The sequence below is a fragment of the Bos javanicus genome, chromosome 6, assembly GCF_032452875.1.
Source record: "Bos javanicus breed banteng chromosome 6, ARS-OSU_banteng_1.0, whole genome shotgun sequence".
In the NCBI taxonomy this organism is placed as follows: domain Eukaryota; kingdom Metazoa; phylum Chordata; class Mammalia; order Artiodactyla; family Bovidae; genus Bos; species Bos javanicus.
In genome coordinates, this window is record NC_083873.1 from 41125434 (window position 1) to 41148154 (window position 22721).

The following is a 22721-nucleotide window of genomic DNA, read 5'->3' on the forward strand; positions in this document are numbered from 1 at the left end:
GTCGGGCCTGTCGGAATTATCGGCTTCCTCTTTATCACTCTTACACAGAAAGACAGCCACGCATGAAGTAAGGCGCAGATCAATCGAAGACCCGGGAGGTTACCAGGAAGGTCCCCAGAAAACAGGACGCCCGGCAGTGATGGCTCCGCAGCCCCGGGACCAGCGCGCCCCGCGCCGCCGCTGCCGCCAGTGGCTTTGTTGGGCTGGTCAGTTGCCTTGGAAACGGAAACTAACCGGGGGCTGGACTCCCGCTGCAGACAGGGACCAGAGCATCGAATTTGAAATAAGAACAATCTGAAAATGCCGAAAGGCGAAGTGACAGCTTAGATTCAGCTGCTTCAGAAAGCCTGTTTACAAGTCAGGAAAAGCGAAGTGTGTATTTTGTCCCAACTAGCTGAGCGCAGAGAGAAATGAGGCTTAAGGGACTCTCGTGCAATATTGACTTTATTTTTTCAGTGAGTTTGCCTTATCCTGGAGCTCTGTGTGAGTCATTGTGAACTAATATTCCGGTTTGAGTGGTAATCATCACATCGTTTCAAAGCATGGGTATGATAAACTAGTAAGTATTCTTAATATTTGTAAATCTTAGAGTTTAGAGTTACCTTATGCATTAGCTCATTGCCGTTCAAAACACCAAAATATATAGTTAGGTATATTCTTTCATTGTGTACTTTCTATGCTTGTTTGTATGTTTTTAATTGATTTGAGTAAATCTGGAGCCAGAGAAAGTTTAAGAACAGTCAATCAGAAACAAAATTTTTTGGAGTTTCTGTCTAACTTACACAACCATTTCACGTTTGTGTCTCCCCGATTACTGACCAAATAGATCAAGCTCACATTAAAATACAGAATTAAAAAAAAAAAAACAAACAAGAGTTAGAAAGCATCTCATAAACAAAATTCAAGTCTCCTGTTTCAGAGGTGAGCAAACTTAGGAGCAAGAAGGAAGAGGAAACATCAGGCAAAGGCAGGGCAGGGTAGCTTTTGAAGAAATAGAGCAAAATGATTTGGAGGAGGGACTCCAGAGCCTGACTTTCTGTATTCAGCTCTGACTACTTACTAGCTGTGTGATCTTGGGAAAGTTACTTAACATCTCCATGCTTTAATATCCTCATCTGTAAAAGGGGACATGGTAATAGCACTTAGTTCATTGGACCCTTGAGGGAATTAATGAGTAATACTGTTAGGACAGATTAAGAGCTCAGTCACTACTAGCTCTTGTTTTTATTACACGTCTCTCCATGCTTATGCATACCACTCAGAGCTGGCAGGGAAATTACCCTGAGATACAACGGTCATCTTATCATATGTGTGTGTGTGTGCTAAGTCACTTCAGTTGGGCCTGACTCTTTGAGAGCCCATGATCAGTAGCCTGTCAGGCTTCTCTGTTCATGGGATTCTCCAGGTAAGAATATTGGAGTCAGTTACTTATTACCTTCCTCAGGGGATCTTCCAGACTCAGGAATCAAACTCACATCTCATTATGTCTTCTTCATTGGCAGGCAGGGTTTTTACTGCTGAGCTACATGGGAAGCTCCAAACCTTCCATGGCTCCCCATCTGCCTACTGAATAAAGTCTACGCTCCTTGGAGCACCATCTTGGTTTCTAAATGATCTGGTACCAGCTTGAGGATTGTATCTCGTTAGCCTTCTGTTTATTCACTATACCTGACAGCTCAGCTTCCTTCCTCCAAACTCATTCTGTGCTTCTCCATCATACAGACTTCGTTTAAAAAAAAAAAATGCATGTATTTTGAAAATCCTTTCCACACCAACTCTGCCTGTCAGGCTCATAAAATTTTTCCATGAAACTTCTCCAAGCAGAACTGAAACAACTCTATCCCTTTTTGTGTGTTTTTGTAGTACTTTTTTTTTTCCTCTCTGTCTTACAGTATATTATAGCCGCTTGGGTGAACATCTTCACAAATTAAGGGTAAGTTTCTGGAAGGCATAAATCATTTCTTTTTTATCTTTAAGCTCCCCACATGCCTCCATGGAGGGCAAATCATACTTCATTGATGTGCAGTATAGGTACTTGTTGGATAACAATAGTCACTACTAATTATGTAATTACCACATACCAGATGCTTTATGTGTTCTGCTTTTCCCTGTTAGTCACTCTGAAAACAGATATAATCAGAGGAAATTTACAGAGGAACACTGCACCTCCTAAAATTTAAATAACAGGCTCAAGGTCATGCTGCTGTTGAGTGATGGGACCAAAATTCAAACTCTGATTTGTTCAACCCTAAGTCCCTTATTTCTTCTCATTATTCCACACAGTTTTAAATGAATTAAAAAGCCAAGCATTGGCACAAGTACTTATCAGCCTAGGAATGAATGTTACACCCAAAATGATCCTCCCAAAATGTTTTGTGGCATTCTAACTAATCCATTAATCCCCATAACTTTGCAACATGAGAAGTTTTCAAACTAGTAGTTAACTGAATCCATGGCGCTTCCTTCCTGCTCGTTCACAGGATTCTTATCACTTACTTAAACACACATAACCTATGGTCTCCAGATGGGGTTTTTCTTTGTTTTTCTGCCCTAGGTAACTCAGTACAGCCCTTCAATTTGCCCTATAAATAAAATTCAATGATTACTTTTTTATGTTCACAATTAAAATTGATATCTTGGCCATAAAAGCAAAAATAAATAAGTGTAACTACATCAATCTGAAAATCTTCTGGGTAATAAAAAAAGAAGTCAACAAAATAAAAAGGCAACTTATGGGATGCGAAAAGTATTTGCAAACTATATATCTAATTCTGGGTGGAAATGTCACCCTGTTGACTTGTGAGCTATAAATGTTCACCTTTTTAAAATATAACTTAAAAATATATCTAATAAAGGGTTAATATCCAAAATATATGAGGAACTCATGCAACTCAATAGCAGAAAAAGGCAAATAACTTGATTAAAAAATGTGCATAGGTCCTGAATAGACACTTTTCCAACATGACATACAAGTGGCCAGCAGGTTATGAACAGGTGCTCAACATCATTAATCATGAGGGAAATGCAAATCAAAACCTTAATGAGATACCACTTCACACCTGTTAGTATAGCCATTATCAAAAAATAAAAGATAAATATTAGCAAGGATAAGGAGAAAGGGTAATTTTTTGCGCTGTAAATTGGTACCATCATTGGAGAAACATTATGAAGGTTGTTCAAAAAATTAAAAGTAGAGTTATCACCTAATTTAGAAATATATACTGAGTATATATATATGAAGTAAATGAATTCAGTACTTTGAAAAGTTTCCTGCACTTTCATGTTCATTACTCATAACAGCCAAGATATGGAAACAACCCAAGTGCCTGTCAGCGGATAAATGGATAAAGAAATTGTGATACACACACACACACACACACACACACAGGAATATCATTCTGCCTTGAGAAAGAAGGTAATCCTGACATTTGGGACAACATGGATGAACCTACAGGACATTATGTTAAGAAAAATAAGCTAGACTCAGAAAGACAAATACTGCATGATCTCATTCAAATGTGGAATCTAAGAAAGTTGAGTTTGCAGAAGCTAATTGTAGTTACCAGGGGTGGGGAGGTGGGGCAGATGTTGGTCAAAGATTATGAAGTTGCAGTTATGTAGGATGAATAAATTCCAGATATTTAATGCATAGCATGATGACTATAGTTAATTATATTATATTGTATACTTGAAATTTGCTAAGACAGTAGATTTCTGGTGCTACCACGACAAAAAAGGGTTACTCTATAAGGACACATATATGATAATTAGCTTGACTACAGTAATCATTGCACTATGTATATCAAAATATCATATTGCACATTTTAAATATATATAATTTTATGAAAATAAAATTGATGTTCCTGGACTGAGAACTGTGTATAGGTACTATGCTAGTGAAAAGTGCTAGAATAAGGATCTGTCCACTAGGTCTGGGTGTTACAGTGATGGGTTCCTTTGGACCTGAATTGTTCTTCCCAGTGCAGATGTTTGGAAGATTCTCTTGTAGCTCAGTCAATAAAGAATTCACCTGCAATGTAGGAGTCTGCCTGCAATGCAGGAGATGCAGATTGGATCCCTGGGTTGGGAAGATCCCCTGGAGAAGGAAATGGCAACCCACTCCAGTATTCTTGCCAGGGAAATCCCATGGGCAGAGGAGCCTGATGGGCAACAGTCCTTGGGGTTGCAAAAGAGTCAGACAAGACTTAGTGACTAAACCACCACCCCTGACCCCAGGGGCAAAGAATAAAGTGCAGATGTTTACCACAGACTATTTGGCTCATAAGCTCAGGCCTTTGCCCTTGCTGTTCCCTTTAATAATGCTTATTCCCAGAATGCTCTGTGAATAAGTGACTTTTTTTAGGTCTTAGCTTTTAAGCCCCAAGACAGAGAGGCCCTTGTTAACCACAACATCCCCTGGAATCACTACTCCTTGAACAAGTGCTCTTTTCCTCCAAAGCATCATCACCACTTGATAGGTATATCTGTCTAACTATTTATAGAGTATCTCCTCCTGTTAGAATACAACCTCCTATCTATGAAGGCAGAGATTTTTATCCATCTTGTTCACTGGGATATCCCTTGAACTTAACATTGTGCCTGGCACATAAGAGGCATGCATGTATGCTAAGTCACTTCAGTTGTGTCTGATTCTTCATGGACTGTAGGCTGCCAGGTTCTTCTGTTCATGGGATTCTCCAGGCAAGAATACTGGAGTGGGTTACCATGCCCTCTTCCAGGGATCTTCCCAACCCAGGAATCAAAGCCATGTTTCTTACATCTCCTGCACTGGGAGGCAGATTCTTTACCACTAGAGCCACCTGGGAAGCCCTCATAAGAGGCAATGACTAACTTTTGAGTGAATACTGTAGCTAACATTCTCACCTTCCCTAAAAGCCACCTGCTCTCTCACTGATCTTCCAAAGCCCCACTCCCTGTTATCTAAAGAGTAAAGTCCACCTGGGGATCCTTGCAAGGTTTCTGCATGCTCCCTCTCAATGCTATCACAGCATGGTGTTCCTGGTATCTCTCCTTAAGGGGAGCCATAAGCTTGCACATTCAAATGTCTTGGCTGTGTTCTTTTCTCAGTAAGATTTGCATTTCCTGATGATGTGACCAAGGAAAGCAATACAAGGAAGGCATCAGAGAAGGTCTCTCTGTCCAAAATACCGGAACACCATTGGTATGGAGGGTGAGAAGACCCTGGTATGGCTTCCACTCCCATCCTTGGATTGCAGTTGGAAGGACACTGAAGTCTAAATGGGAGAAGTGACCTTGTCAATAACTCTTAACTTTGAGTCATGGCTTGGACTCAAATTAAAACATTAATGCAATGTCTTTTCTTCCAATAGAGCCTGGCCTTCTCTTAAAAGAGAAATACTAATCAGGTGATGCTAGTGGTAAAGGACACATCTGCCAATGCGGGAGACATGAGAGACATGGGTTCAATCCCTGGATTGGGAAGATCCCCAGGAGGAGGGCATGGAAACCCATTCCAGTTTTCTTGCATGGAGAATCCCATTGACAGAGGAGCCTGGTGGGTTAGAGTCCATATGGTTGCAGAGAGTTGAACATGACTAAAAAGACCACGCACCCATGCAGAGTAATCAGTATAAAGAAGGGACCTGGGCACAGACTCCAGAACTTCTACCCCATTCAAGTGACTTCAACTTTCTAAGCCTCCGTTTGCTGGTCTTCAAAATGGAGCCAATATACCTTTCTTGGGGGTATTATGATGATTAGGTACAATAATATTTGTGAATGATACTTACGCTCATGGAGCATATAATTTGCTAAACACAGGGCTAAGCACAATGACTGTCCCACCCTCCAAACCACTCTGAAGAAGATAAAGATTTTTATTCTCACCATACAGATGAAAAAGTGGAGGCCTGGGAGAAGTAAGTAAATTGCCTGATGTCCCAAAGCATCAGAGGCCAGTCAGGCTGCCAGCTGTCACTGACAGTGGCCAAATATACACTAATCACTTGATACATGCTTTCCTTCATTAACATACAAGCTCCACAGGGAAAAGTAACCAACGCTTCATTGTGACTTTTTAAAGATGGCTTATCCTTTCTGGCTCGATGTGACTTTAGATGCAGGAAAGTTCCATCCCCCACCCTGGGGGTGGGTGGAAAGGAAGGATGAGCATGAGGTAGTGGTGAAAGAAAGGGGGTGCTGTTATGGTTATTTACCAAAGCTTTACATGAAGTACTTTTAAGAAGCTAATGAGGAGGGTTAGAGGCAGGTCTGGGTTTCTGCTTAAAAGAAGCATCAACAAAGAAACTTTGGGGAGTCGCTCAGGCTCTGCTGCCACTAGGTCTCCTTGGCCTGTTCCCAGAAAAAGGAGCGCACTTAATTAGAGACACTCTGACTCTTGCACTTCAGGGCATATCCCTAAAGTGCTGTTTATTCAAAATCACCAGTTACTGGCAGGAATAAACCCATTTCTGCTTCGTTTTCAGCAATAGGGCTTTTGGAAGGAAAACAATGTTTCCTTCCAAAATGAGAGATGAGCCTGCCCTTTGATGAACTGAGGCAGGGGGGCAGGGAACAAAAGGATTCTAGTTATGTGTATCTGTGCATTTTTGATTCCAAGTTGGGGATGATATTAAATAGGGTGAGGTGGGAGGAGTGGAGGAACTTTCTCCAGATCCTACTCTTAGAGTCTCAGTTAGTTAGCCTGGTCAAAAACTAAACTTCATCTCAACTATTTCTGATTATTCATCATTTATTCACGTGTTAGCTTTATGGTCCAGGTACTGTGCAAGGTGGTATGGGTAATAAACACCTTTCTTCAGTCTTTGCAAAGCTTTAAATCTATTAAAATGAAATTTATCTGATAGTAGCTAATATTTTTAGGATAATCAGTATTTGACAGATAAGCACTTTATATGAATTCTTTCACTGCATCCTCATGTAAACCCTATGAGGCAGATGCCATTATCTCCATTGTACAAGGTGAAGCTGAGGAACAGAGGGCTTAGTAGATGACATCAGGAAATAGCCAACCCAGGATTTAAAACCAGGTCTGACTCCAGAGATCATGATCAGATAGTATTTTAGATGCACAGCTGCATCTGGTGATAGCCTTTAAGCAAAGTACCGTAAGAGTGGAAAGTCCCACTTAGGTTGGATGGCAGAGGTAGGAAGGAGAATGCAACCAAGATCAACTTCATTGCATTGGGCTTATACCATATAAACATTAAGTAAGAGGCTTTCTGTTCTTCATAGCAAGGGCAGTCTGCATTATATGATTGGTGGAGAAGGAGGCTAGTCTTCCCAGAGAATTTGACCGGTGCCTGGAAAATACTCTAAGCCAGCTAAATCAGTTGCACTGACACCTCCATTAAGTGTCTTCCTTATTTTCAGGCCATTTCCCATTGTGACACATAAAATGAGCCTCAGTTGCCTGCTTCTTCTAGTTCCTCCCTCTTCTTTGATAATTACTTATACCAAAAGAATCTTGCCTGAATCCCATGATTGAGTGAACAAAGGAGGATATTTGGCCCTTAAAAATGAATTGAAATATAACTAAGCAGCAATGCATCACATGAGAAATGTGTCTTGGTATAACGTGAAAAAATAAACACACTTATGGAAGTGGCAGGATAATGCAGACATTAGGAACATACTCGGGTTCAAATCACCCTTCTGCTACATTAAAGCTGGCTTTGGGCAGGTTCCTCAAATGATTCATTGTAAAGCACTCAAAACAAACTGTCACATAGTAGATGCTCAATGACTGGTACCTGTTACTGTAATTAATTATTGAGCCCATTGCTATACATCAAGTGCTGTGCTCATTGCTTTACATGAATTATCTCAATAAATCCAAATAACTCAATTAGTTAAATACTGTTGTTATTCCCAGTCACCATGTGGATAAGAAAGAGTAGGGTATCTTCAACTGATTTGGGATTCTAAAATGGATACATTGCTCATACCCACCCATCAAATTTACCATCATCTTCACCACAAGTGACAGGAGAATAATTTATTCATTTATAATGACCTGACTTTTAAATCATTCTTTAAAAAAAAAAAAAAACACAGAAATCTAGCTCTCCCTGTTGCAAAGAAAAATACAGGTAAATAGCATTAAAGTAACTTTTCTGGGCACTGGTTTTTGAGAACATGTTAGTCACTTTCTATTCTAGAACATTCCACAGAATGAAAAGATATGATGAGGTGTTAATGTGGCATCAGACTACACAGACTCAGGTTCAACTGGATTGTCAGAGTCCCGCATCTGCCAAGGAAATTCATCTTCAAGGACGTATTCCGCTGTCCCACCAGTCTCATAGCCTGACCTATGCATCACATTCACATCCCATGAACAGACAATGTCCTGATGGTAAGAGACTTCCCTGGTGGCTCACTCGGTAAAGAATCCACCTACAGTGTGGGAGATTGAACATTGGTTCAATCCCTGGGCTGGGAAGATCCCCTGGAGGAGGGCATGACAACCCACTCCAGTATTCCTTCTGGAGAATCCCCATAAACAGAGGTGCCTTGTGGGCTACAGTCCATGGGGTTGCAGAGTCAGACACGACTAGGAGACTAAACACAGCACAACACAAGAGACCAGCACTGCACCAGGCTTCACCAGGCAACCTTGTCCTTGGGATAAATAGCAAAGGCAATCTGCTCAGTGGATGAAGGTAGTTAAACAGAGGAACAATAGGCAGTGACTCAGACACACTTTGAAGCTGTATTTTAGTGCATCCTTACAGGACTGAAGATAAATGGGAAGAACTGTAAATAGTAGCAATATTATCCAGGACTGGCAAGAGAGAACAGAAAACTGTTATACATATATATTAACTGGCAGTGCTTAAAGTTTAGACTGCATCAGAATTACCTTGAGATCTTCTTCAAAGTGAATCCTCAGACCTCCCCAGAGATTCTGATTTAGTAGGTCTCAGATAGAGCTCATGAATCTCCATTTTTTTATCAAACATTTCATGATTCTAATGCAGGACTTCTCTGGACCACACCATGAGAAACACTGCATTAATCTGCTCAGTCTTATCCAGTAAGTAACATAGCCTTCAGGGAGACATTTCCCCAGCTTATTAAAAACTAGCTGAGAGTCACACATTTTATAAACTTGACAGGGTTAAGAATAGATAGGGGCTCCATCAGTTTCTCAAACTTCTCTAGAAAGCCTTTTTTTTCCTGCTAGAAGTAAGATATTTTTAAATCATTTGTGACTAGATACAAGTTTCCATACCATATTGCCAAAGTATTTTTTGGTGACTTATCCCCAGCCTCCATCACAACTTCTTTCACTAAGAAGCTTCAGATGCAAACTTCAGTGGAGACACTTCTCTTCATTGCTACATATCCTAGTTTCCATCTTGAATCTATCTCTGTAGCATCCTCTTTTTAGCTCTAAATGTAGTCACTTAAATGAGGGACAACGCTGATATGCAGCCATCTCAATAACCAAGCAAAGTGAAGTAAATAGCAACTGATGGATGCCAATGTTCAGAAGTGTGAAGCTGATTTAGATAAAGTAGGCATTTCAGTTTGAGATCTAATAAAAAACAAAACAGCAGTCACAAGGAGCCTTTTCCCATTACTCTGCTGGGGATAATCTTTATCTAAATCAATATTGTAAAAGTAACAAAAGGCACAAAGTTGTCTGCTGCATAACTCATTTATTATGAAATTATATAAGACTCAAACAATTGAAATAGGATTATTTATGTGATCATTAAACCCAGGGCAATTTCTACAGATTTTTCATCTTGTTAATGGAAATCTTAGTCACAGATATATATTTAGCCAGGTTTCATTACAAATATTGTTACTTCCAACTAAGTATTCCTTATTACAGTTGACATGCTGTACTTCCTTACTGTGAACCAGTGAAGTAGCTCAGTCATGTCTGACTCTTTGAGACCCCATGGACTGTAGCCTACCAGGCGCCTCCATCCATGGAATTTTCCAGGAAAGAGTAATGGAGTGGGTTGCCATTTCCTTCTCCAGGGTATCTTCCTGACCCAGGGACTGAACCCAGGTCTCCAACATTGCAGGCAGACGCTTTACTGTCTGAGCCACCAAGGAAGCCCTTACTGTAGCAGAGTTTAAAAATTGTTTATTCTTTTATTTTACTGAACCAAAGAAGTAAAAAATATGAAAAGTAATATAGAATAATCCCCTTGACAACTTTTCATGCTGCTCATATGTTGTAGTTTAATTACTAACAACTCTAACTTAATCACTTTTTAATAACTCTACTTTTCAACAGGAATATTTCAACTATCATAGCCATGATACTCATATCATGCTAGAATCAAATTTTGCATAATAACTAAGCTTATATTTTATGTGAAACACACATACCAGACTTACATTTAGGAGGACCACACTGACAAGAAAAAATGTTTACCAGCACAATGGTAATATAACTCGTTAAATAACAGAAAGTGGCCTCAAAGAGGTAAAAAGATAAACTTTTATACAAATTGAGGTATAATATGTTAAATTTAGCTATGGAAGCCATGAACAGCTTAAAACATTTTTGAAGGGTCATGAGAACCAGCTAGTCCAGTATGATCTGCTGGTTTGATAATCGAGGATGTCACCTCTCTGCACTCTGGCATTACTGTAGTTATTATCTACTGCTACATAGCAAATTATCACAAGCTGAGGGACTTAGAAAAACACCAATTTAATATTTAGCAGCTTCCATGAATGAAGAGTCTGGTTATGGGTTAGCTGAGTCCTCCACTCAGGCTTAATCAAAGTGTAGCATCAGACCACAATCACTTCCGAAGCACTGGGTCTGATTCAGCAAACACTGGTTGCTCACAGAATGCATTTTCTTGTGGCTGTATGACTAAGGTCCCTATTTTCTTATTAGCTGTTGGATAGGGATCACTCCCAATTCCTAGAACTTGTTTTTAGTTCTTTGCCCTCTCTACAGAAGAAGGCAATGGTAACCCACTCCAGTACTCTTGCCTGGAGAATCCCAGGGACAGAGGAGCCTAGTGAGCTGCCGTCTATGGGGTTGCACAGAGTCGGACAGGACTGAAGCGACTTAGCAGCAGCAGCAGCAGCAGCCCTCTCTACAACATGGTAGTTTGTTCCTTCAATGCCAGTGGGAAAACATCTCTTATGTTTCAGATCTCTCTGACCTCTTTTCAGGAGTGACTTGATTTGGTCAGAATCACCCAGGATTGTCTACTTTTGATGAACTCAAAGACAACTGATGGGGAACTTTAATTATGTTTGCAAAATCATTTCCACCATATACAGTCCCATAATTATGACATATCAGAATGATAAATCCTACTTAGAATTTATAGTTACCACAGATCACTACCACAGTTACAAATCAAATCTTACTTACACTCAAGGGAAAGGAATTATACAGGGAAGGTACACCAGAGTGTGGAATCTTACGGCCATCTTAGAATTCTGCCTACCACAATGTATTCCTACTCTAATTGCTGAGTTGCCAGGGGTCCCATGGTTATGGGTCACTGAAAGATAATTTTTATTTCATTATTTTGATTCAAACTAAATTTGGGAGGATACTCGGCAGAGAGCTAAGAGGCATTTGGCTGCTGAATGTACAGGAACAAACAGACAGATCTGAAGTCCTGGAGCGAAGCTGCCCACCAGCCACTCACAGCAGCAAGAGGAGAAAATGGCTAGAGAAAACCACAGCTGCGCTATGGTTGTCCACTCTGGCACGGACTGCATATTGACCAGCTGTCTTCATCCACCGATGTGTAGAAAGCAAGAGAATAATATAGGAAAGGGTGAAGGGTAGCATGTTTGGTGCCATACCATGATAGCTTCCAGACTGCATTCATTATAGATTAGATTCTCTAGAGAGTAGATCTTGTCTCCTGCTTCTTATTATAATAGCAACTGCAGCCTAGCCCTCTTCTCACTATGGTCATGACCAATTTTACGGACATCTGTTTTACTCCCATCACAACAGATCACAGTGAAATCATTGAGTACAAATCCTAATTCCTTAACCTTAGTTACCTCGCCTATAAAATATACATGGAAATAACGTCTCAGAGTTCCTGAGTTGAACTTTCAACAAGTGAAGCAACCCAGATGATTGCCAAGTAAAAAGAAAATAAATGTTATTGGTATTGGTATTTATAATTAGAATGGGTGGGTGTTATAGTTACTCTGCTCTCAAAGTATACCCAGCTGTGTCAGAATTACAGCATCCACTCAATGTGTGCCTGCTAAAACTCTGTTAAGCCAGATTCCCCCGTCTGATGTACCTTCAGTCTACACTATTGTTGGAGTGATAGGAACATGCCATTCACCATCTTCAACTCTCAGTGGTATCTTGCTGACTCCAGAATGGAATTCCCAAACCATATCAAGGCATAAAAATTTCCTTCCAGTCAAGGAGATCTCTAGCCTCATTACCCAAGAATCTGTCTTCAAGTCATGCTGAACTACTGCTGTAGTCAAAATATCAGGTTTATTTTTCCAACTGCTTCCTTTTACTTCTGAGAAGTCAACTTAAATATTTTCACTTGGGTGGGATATTTCACAAAACCCTTTCTCCAACCATACAATATTGACCTCCTTCTTTCTGCTTTATATTCATCTCACCTATGATCCTTTTAAGATTTATTAACTGGTTGGCATAACTAACTGCTCTATGAAACTATGAGTCCTTGAAAGAATCATATCTTATTTATCTTTCCAACATCAGGAATTATCCACGTGCATTAGTTAATCAGTAAATGTTGTGGTAAATGAAGAAGGGTTGGAAGAAAGGTCACAAGGGGAACTTAAGGCAGATGAAAAACCCTTCATGCGTTCATATCACCATGCCTAGAATCCCACCATTATTTCATTTTTCATTCCTGTAAATAACTTGAAAGGCAGAAAACATTAATCACTGACACCTTGGTGTGAAAGAGTTTTGTTTATCACTTTTGTGCAGGAAAAGTGGGACCCCTGGCAACCTGGCTATTTGACACCTGATTATACTATGCATAAAGGAGATATTCCTAAGAGCCAGTTTGTTAGCAGGTAAAAAAGCTCATCCAATAGAATAGTTGAACTGGAAAATCTAGAGTGATTCTAAGACAATCCAGTATATTCTAAGACAGTCCAGTGTTTCTAAGACAATCTCTAGTCTGCAAAATTGTGCCTCTCTTCTTTCCTATTAACGTTTTACTATATTGAACATTCACATTTTTTGGGGTTGGGGAAATAATAAGTAATGGTGGTTCAGATGATAAAGAACCTGCCTGAAATGTAGGAGACCTGGGTTCGATCCCTGGATCAGGAAGCTCCCCTGGAGAAGGGAACAGCTACCCACTTCAGTATTCTTGCCTGGGAAATTTTAGGGGCAGAGGAGACTGGCAGGCTATAGTCCACAGGGCTGCAAAGGATTGAACATGTCTGAATGACTGATCACACACATACATTTTTGTTAGATGGAAATGCTTGTCATTAACAAGAGGAAAAAAAATCATCATTTGCTCAGGGGAACCACGTGTGTCAATTTGCTTTTACAATATCTTGGACTTGATCAAACTCTCAATTCACATGTCAACTGTTCCTTTTTCATAATTTATAAACCCTAATGATTTTAGCATAACGTTAATCAACACATTTGCATTAATGAACATACAAATGATTTTGATTAATTAACATAAAATTGTGAAAATTTGCTTGTTACTCAGTGTCCAAAAACATTTTCCATCATTTTTCTATGACTCTCTACACTTTGGGGGGTTGGAAATGCAATAAAATTCATGGAGAAATCAAAAGGGCAAATGTATTTATATCAACTGCATTTTTTAACAATTCCATTTCAAAAATATGATAAAAATATCCATTCCTATAATATATATATATGTATATACATATGAACTCACAAGGTATAGAGAGGTATATAGAGTATGTGTATGTAAGAATATTCACTGTCAGAACTTATGTATCCAAATGGGTCTTTTACCCTTTAAAGCTGTGTATGGAAGTTATGCAGTTGTTCCAATGATGCTGCCCTTGCTCAAACATTTTCAAGCTCCCCTTTTGGGAATTCCCTTTAGATTCTGGCTACTATCAAGTTCAAACCTTCCAGTCCTCTGCAGCAGTGAAAATGAAAATGAATGAGACTTTCATAACTGTCTCTTCATTGGTAAGCATTTCTGAAAATATTTAATGTTTTAAATATTTAATAATAACAAATTGAAAATATTTAATAGAATAATATATTTAATATTATATTAGAATACATTTATTAATATATTTATAATTTATATAAATATATTATGATATATTTCTAACAATAGAAAACATTTAATAATAGTAAATGACTCCCATGGCAGATGCCTTGTGAACCCTGCTGATGTGATGAGTACCTTGGTAACTGCTTGAGCTTCCCATGGTTGCATCTCTCTCTCAACAGGAGTGTCATATCTAACTAACCAGCAAATGTGGGCTCCTGAAGCTTGACATGGCTGGCCAAGATTCCACCTGCATATGGATTCCTCATGAAGTTAATAGAACCTAAAGCTTGCCTGAAGCCCATCTGTGTCCTCACTGTCATTAGCATGAAAAATAATTCAAGCTTTATCCAACTCATAGAAAGGCACAGCCTCTTCTTATCATGTTTTAACTACTTTGTCTTATAAACTGCATCACTGAAAAGGGAGATACTCAAAGAAGGGAGTAACGTGGCTATTTTTTATTGACTTATGGCTACCCACTCCAGTATTCTTGCCTGGAGATTTCCATGGACAGAGGACCCTGGGAGGCTACAGTTCATGGGGTCTCAAAGAGTAAGACATGACTGAGAAACTAACACTTTCTATGCACAGGTTTGCTAGGAAAGGAGGTTTGAAATCCAAGATTAGAATAAGCCTTTCATGTTTTCATTGAATTTCAATATATACTATCCTTGTCTACATTTCCAGGATAATTAGAAGTTCACAGCATCATTATCAGTCACAGTAATCCTAATAATTTCTTGCTACCCAGGATAGAAATGAGTCTCGACGATTCTATTCCATTTGGAAAAAAACATCTTGGATTCACCATTCCCTTAAGCTCCTGACGTTGAAAGTTTGAATTAGGATTTTGAAAAGGTCATTTTTCTATATATTATATCAGTTATTTACTTTTATATTTTGAGACTTATGCACTGTGTATCAAAGTACTTTTTTTTTTTTTTTTACTATTGTACCACTAAATAGCAGGAAAGAAAATGATACAGTAGTCTGTGCTTTCTTTTCATTCTAAAATCCTGTTATTTGTGTAGTGCTCACTGATACATGCCCCTAATAAGTGCAAGTTTCTATGTGAACTTTGGATTCATTTTATTAAAGAGCCTAGGCATAAAAAGAAGCTTATTTTTCTCCTTGTGGACTTAATCTTGTAATTTTACAAGGTTAGCACAAACCCTCTTGAGCTTATATTTTTCCCAGACATCAGAAACATGCAGTCATTCAATCAGGAATTGTTTAAGAAAAAAATATATTTAAGCCTTAAATAAGCTATGGAGAAAAGTCAACATAATTCTTCCTGTTAAAAAATGAACTCTGCTCAATGTTATGTGGCAGATTGGATGGGACAGGAGTTTGTGGACAATGGAAACATGTATATGTATGGCTGAATTCCTTCGCTTTTCACTTGACACTATCACAACACTGTTAATCAGCTATATCCCAATACAAAATAAAAAGTGTTTTAAAAGTGAACTCTGGAACATTGCTATTAATAATTTGACAAGGGCTGTGCACACCTGTGAAGAATGAGGTGCTACACTAAGTAGATAATAAACCTGACATATTTGAAGAAAGAACTTATGAAGTAAGTGCAAATTCTAATATGGTACTTAGAGCTCACGCTCTTCCCAGGCAAAAAAAGGGAAATGCCAAAGATAAGTTTAAAGGGGGCCGAGGCCCTTCTTTCTGCTTGCCAAGATCTACCAGTCTGTCCATTCTTTCCATCTTCAGACAGGCTTTGCTAGCAGCTATGATCCTCTGGTCCCATTTACATGTGGTTGGATCAACCATATGTGAAGTAGGAATAGACTTAAGGAGCAACAGATACATTAATGTAGCATGGAATGAACTTTGCCTGAAGCCCTGCAGTGAAGTTAGGATCCCGTGCGTAACTAGTTTTTGCCTTACATTTAAATCCACCGTTTACCTCTACTGCCTGCTTACCAATTACCAGAATGTCTCTTTTTGCTTATAAAGTCCTGGATCTCTGGAGACTGTCTTCTCCTCAGTGACTCACTGCGGTAATCTAACTATTCACCCACTATGAGTCTACTATGTCTTGCTGAATTTGTCTGATCCTTGAGTCACCTAGTCACCTCTTAAATATCAGTACACACGAGATAATGATAGCCCATCAAAGTTAACACCCTTCTACCCATGGTGAAGTCAGACAAACTTTGTCTTCTAACACCCTACACAGAAATACACATGTATGCACACAATCATATACACAATCAGTTAAAATTCTGCTCCCCAGCAATCCACTGAGTTCCACTGTATAATAATCTTTTTGAGGGTTTTATTATTGAAATATATTTGATTTACAATGTTAGTTTTGGGTTTATAGAAAATTATACATATATAATGCATATTTTAAAAGTTATATATATCAGAGAAAGCAATGGCAACCCACTCCAGTACTCTTGCCTGGAAAATTCCATGATGGAGGAACCTGGTAGGCTGTAGTCCATGGGGTCTCTAGGAGTCGGACACAACTGAGCTACTTCACTTTCACTTTTCACTTTCATGCATTGGAGAAGGAAATGGCAACCCACTCCAGTGTTCTTGCCTGGAGAATCCCAGGGACAGGGGAGCCTGGTGGGCTGCCGTCTATGGGGTTGCACAGAGTCAGACACAACTGAAGTGACTTAGCAGCATATATATATATATATATATATATATATATATATATATATATATATACACACACACACACACACACACATACACACACATTCTTTTTCAGATTCTTTTCCATTATAGGTTATTACAAGATAGTGAACATAGTTCCCTGTTCTATATAGTAGGTTCTTGTTTTTTATCTATTCTATACATAATAGTGTGTATCTGTTAATTCTAAACTTCTAATTTATCTCTCACTCCTCCTTTCCTCTTTGGTAACCATACTATTGTTTTCTAAGTCTTTATTTTTTTTGTTAATTATTGTGTCATAATAGCAACATCAACTTAATAGTTTCATAGTCAACAATTTTTTTTTAAATAGAAAAACTAATGTAGAATTGAGGACACTAGAAAAAATGGAATAGAAGTCATTCTTTAGGATAAAAGAAAAGAATAGGTGAATGCTCAGCAAACAGAAAAGGTCAGTAGTATTTGGTGGAATTATTTCCTAATTATGTTTATGTGTGTTTTTGTGTGTGATCTAGGTTATGACAAAACATATATTTCTTATTGCAGTTGATGATCAAATACTTTTATAAACTATATATTAGAGCACCTGGAGAGTAAGGCATCATATCTACAAAATACCTAAAAGAAATTGTAAATTTGTCACCTTCATGGATTGCACATTAAGTCGGTACTTCCCTCTAGATGCAACAACAAATGCAATTTCACCTGATAAACTTTTGTTATTTTCAAGAAAGCAGATAAGCAAATCTCTGAGGAAATGGGAATGCAGACAAGTAACTTTTGATGGCAGAATAAAGAAATAGTAAGTCCTGTGTATGAAGAGTATAGTGGGTGAGTTCTGGGCTGGAAGTGCCTCGGTAGATAGGATCCAGTGTAATCAGAGCAGCCCCGTGAATTTGGACAAGTGAACAAGCAACACTAGAGAGAAGGGGGGTCCATGTGTGTAACTGGGCTCCACAGGTGTAATTATTCCACTGTTAACAAGTTGTGGTGAGCTGAACTGGTTGTGTTGAGGTGAAGAACAGTGATGGTGATACCCAATACCTGTTTATATCTTTACAGTTTTCAGAGCATTTTCTCACCTATTATATTATTTTATCATCATAAGAAGAGCTGGAATTAAGAGGAAGCAAGTGAGGCACCAAGGGGGCAAACTTTAAGGAGGTGCTCATTCTTGGTGTCTTGTAAATGTCCTGAGCATTTTGCTCACATCACCCTGGTCTTGGCTGTTGTCATGAGAAGAGATTTCATTAACTCTGTGTTAGATATCAGTAATATCATTAGATATCAGTAAAGTTAGGTACATAGAACTTAAGTGCAAGTGTCACTAACAGTGTTGAATCTTTAAACACTTTTCCTCCTGACTCCTGGGGAAAAAATGCAATTTTCGTCTACTTCAGACAACCTCAGTAAGGACTTATACTGCTTGAATTTGCAAAATCATAAATTTGCAAGATAAAAAACCATAATATCCTTATTTGCTATGAAATGATTGTTCAGGAAGAATGGCAAACTGAAGCCAGTAAGATTTCAGCTTTGGATCCCTGAATTATGTTTGAGACACATCCATTTCAGAAAGACGCAGACAAATTGGAAACCATTTAGGGAACGATTTTAAAAATGATTAGAGAAAAGAAAGATTTGATTTATGAGGCCAGATTAAAGCAGATAAATGCCTTGGCTAAGTGGCAACCAGGAATATGATAAGAATCTACAAATATTCAGTTCAAATATTAGGAGACTGTAAATATATGCACTGGAAAGGGCTTTTAAGTGTGCTATATGATAGAACTAGGAATAAAATGTAAAATTGTAGACAATAAGAAGAGGACTTTGGGAAAGGGGATTCATTAAGTTGAAAGGTAAAACATAAACTAAGTGGGGGAGAGGGGATAAAGAGGGGAAAAGAAAAAAAAAAAAGAACGGGAGCATGAAGAATGAGAAAGAAAGAAAAGAAAAGGGAAGGATGAAGAAAAGAGAGAGATAAAGGGAAAGTCGTGGGGGAGAAGGAGAGAGAGAGAGAAAGATAGGGAGGAAGGGAAGGATCTACTCCCTTTTTCTATAAACTACACCAGAGATATTAATATTGATCTCTGAATAGAATTTTAAAATATGAAAGGCATGAATCTTTATCATAACTTTAATAAATAAATGCTCATTGGTCCCTTACTAAAATATAGAATCCAGAAATTGTAAGGAATGCTTCTGTAAAATGACTCTGTTTTACAAAAGAAATTACCAAAAAGAAAGAAAAAAAGAAATAGGAAACCATATCTCATTCCACCACATCTAATAATAAGAAATATCAGAAATAAATTTCTGGCAGGTCTCAGGAGGCATAAATATCTCTCCAGAAACCTGAGCCATTCAACGAGATGGCATCAACACCCTACCTCAGGGGAGAAGCCCGCTGGTAAATCAAAAGGAGACAGTAATAGAGAGCTGATGAAGCTGCTCTGAAATTCAGGGCCTGGGCACAGGGCACTTGCCAACCTTTGGCTAGCTTGCTACACATAAGTTACCGTAATTGAAAGTGAATTATAAACCTGCCCTGGCACACATTCTACTTCAAAATCCAACAACAGATAATAATGCTATTAAAATAAAGACATCTGGAAATAGCCTGTAGTCCCATTTTCTCTCTATAACTGGCATCTGCCTTCCTAAGGTGTCCTTCATGTTTCCTCTCCTATAAACGGCCAAGTGGTGAAACAGGCACTCCTTGCAGGTGAATTACAAGGTCAACATGGGTTGAGCACTAACTAGGCTCCAAACACTGTGCCAGCCATGTCTCTTTTATGAGCTCCTATGCCACTGAAACCCTTACCCTCCATTTCACAGATTAAAAATCTGAGGTCAAAGAAGTTAAATAATTTGCCCTAATCACTTATTTAGTAAGAGAAAGAGTCAGGAAGGAACAGAATTCCAGACTGCATATAGCCAACACTCAGCAAGTTGCCCAGTGCATAACACATAGTAAGCATTTCTATTATACCCAACACTCAGCAAGCTGCCCAGTGCATAACACACAGCAAGCACTCAGTTAATAGTATTAATTTGAAGAGAATTGATAGTATAATTGAGATGTGAAAAGAATCTCCAACAAGTTTGGCCATGACTTGTTGAATTATATATGAGCCAATTACAGCCATATCTGTAAGTGAAAGTTGCTCCATCATGTCCGACTCTTAGTGACCTCATGGACTATAGCCTCCATGGAATTCTCCAGGCCAGAATACTGGAATGGGTAGCCTTTCCCTTCTCCAAGGGATCTTCCCAACCCAGGGATTGAATCCAGGTCTCCAACATTGCAGGTGGATTCTTTACCAGCTGAGTCACAAGGGAAGACCAAGAATACTGGAGTGGGTAGCCTATCCCTTCTCCAGCACATTTTCCCAACCCAGGAATTGAACCGGGGTCTCCTGCATTGCAGGCAGATTCTTTACTAACTGAGCTATGAGGGAAGCTCTCACATCTATAAAATGGCATCTTTTAAGGACAAAGTATCTTTTGCCTTCTTTGGTACTGATATCACCACAAATATACCAGATTTCCTCTGTGTCAAATAAACAGAAAATGGACCTAACATCTAGATTAACCTTTCAATAAATGCTAAACTTTTATAAAACAACATATATGATCACGTCATTCTTTGTATGGTATTAGACTGACAGAAATAAGATTGATAATATGTAGTATTGATTACAAATAAATTTAAAATAGTACAGCTTATGGGTTCCCAAGATCATATAGAAAAATAGAGAAACCCAGTCTATACTTAGAGATCTTATAATTCCACTGGAAGACAAGATATAAATGCATGGAAAGGAAATTAAATTGAGCTTTCAATAGCCATTTGAGATTTTTTCCAATAATTTCCATTCAACTAATATTTAGGAAATGCCTACTATGAACCAGAATGTGCTTTAGGCATCAGCCTACAAAGAAAGACTAAGATGGGATCATTGGTCTCAAGAATCCTGTGGTCCACTTGGGGAGAAAACTTGCACAGTTTTAAAACAAAATGATTAGCACTTTAGAGAAAGGCATATGGTGCTAAGGAATACAGATGAAGAAAGGTTTAATTCTGAGTGAGCTTTATGGTTTTATCAAGGAAGACTTCCCAAAGGAGGTGAGGCCCAAGCTGGGTCCTGATGAAAAAGTAGGAGTTTTGTAGGCCAACAAGGGAGAACACCCCAAGAAGAGGAAACATCATACAACAGTCTATGCAGGTATAAAAATTATCGAAGACTATGGCAGATACGGATAGGGAAGTCTTACTAGCAAAATTACTAATATTTGGTGGGGGAGGATTTTACTTAAAACTATTCAGTTTCAGTTTTTTGTTGTTGTTGTTGTTCCCCAGGTCCACTTGAATGCTGACAAATACTGAGATGAGTTCAAGGCCATCTCAGTTAGGACCTTAGCATCCTGACCAGCATATTGGGACGTTTCCCTCCTTCACTATATTCAGACTACATAAGCTAAGGCATTATCTATTGTTTAACTTAGCATATCTAATATATGAGGACCATCATTAACATTTTATAAATCATCTATTATATAATTTCAATGTTCAAATAGTGTTCAAGAGTATATCCACTTTTTGGAAACTAAACAGAATTGCAGAAGAGACATCATGAAATGCATGATTAGTTAAAACCTAAGAAGTGAGAGTCATTTCTTTTAAATGCAAAATTACAAAAGTGTATACATTGATCAACATGGATATGTTAGATATTTTGGAATCTAAGTAAGTCTTAGAATCTCATGAATACTGCTATGAGACATTCTTTTGAAGCACTGACTGTAAGGAGCACAGTGCAATCAAAGTTGTAAAAATTATAGACAATAACATTTACAGTTACAGAATTCTGATGAGAATTCCAGGAATTAAACAGTTGCACTCTTCACTTTCATACAAAAATAAACTCGAAAACTGAGTGATGACATTCACCTTGCCCATTTCTAAGGTTAAGGAAAGCTTTATGTATTAATTCTCTCCAAGTGAAAACAAGGAATAAGTTCACATATAATCCTGGAGAAATTTAATTGAAACCTCATAAAACATTCCTCATGAATGGTTTTCAACAAAAATGTGATGTCCTTAAAGAATAATGAGCTCCAGAGCTTCCTCTTCAAACATAATCAACATTGTCATTGAACTTGGTCACTCCTTCCTCCTGTGAATGATTGCCTTTTGCAAATGAATTTTAACAGAATCTCCCCTCTTAATTTTGCTGCTTCTGGAAAACAGTCTACTTTTTTCTTAGCCATGTCTCACCCATCACTTTTGCCAGGAATTAATTGCACCTTGAAGACATTGAGATGTTCCTTCAGAAAGCTAAGACCTACCCCTTCCAAATCAGACCTCTATCAGGCACTGAATTAAATTAGATCAACTCCTGATTTAATACTTTAGCCACCTGATGCAAAGAATCAACTCCTTGGAAAAGACTCTGATGATGGGAAAGATTGAAGGCAAAAGGAGAAGGGGGCGGCAAAGGATGAGATGGTTAGACAGCCTCACCGACTCAATGCACATGAATCTGAGCAAACTCCAGGAGATGGTGAAGGACAGGGAAGCCTGGCATGCTGCAGTCCATGGGGTCACGAAGGGTCAGATATGACTTAGCAACTGAACAATAAAAAATGTGGCTCCAGGCCACAGCTTCCTACTGACTACTGTTTTTCCAGTTCTGATAATTTGGCCTGATTCATGTATAAGACTGTATCCTACTCTTTCTTGGTTGATAGATTCTCTCATTTTTGACTTCTTACCACAAGCTTTGACTGTAGTCTTTGACTGTGTTTTGATCCCTTGATGTGGTC

The 22721-nt window shown here is 38.6% G+C and overlaps 1 protein-coding gene and 1 long non-coding RNA gene across 3 annotated transcripts in view; one reads left to right on the top strand and one right to left on the bottom strand.

Moving 5' to 3' along the window:
- Positions 1 to 22721, bottom strand: part of KCNIP4 (potassium voltage-gated channel interacting protein 4) — a 1316619-nt gene that overhangs the window by 576573 nt on the left and 717325 nt on the right. The window lies entirely within an intron of this gene.
- LOC133249402 (uncharacterized) lies at positions 472 to 21548 on the top strand. The gene is made up of 3 exons (XR_009736933.1): positions 472 to 559; positions 14061 to 14149; positions 21256 to 21548. It is a non-coding gene; the product is annotated as an uncharacterized LOC133249402 (long non-coding RNA).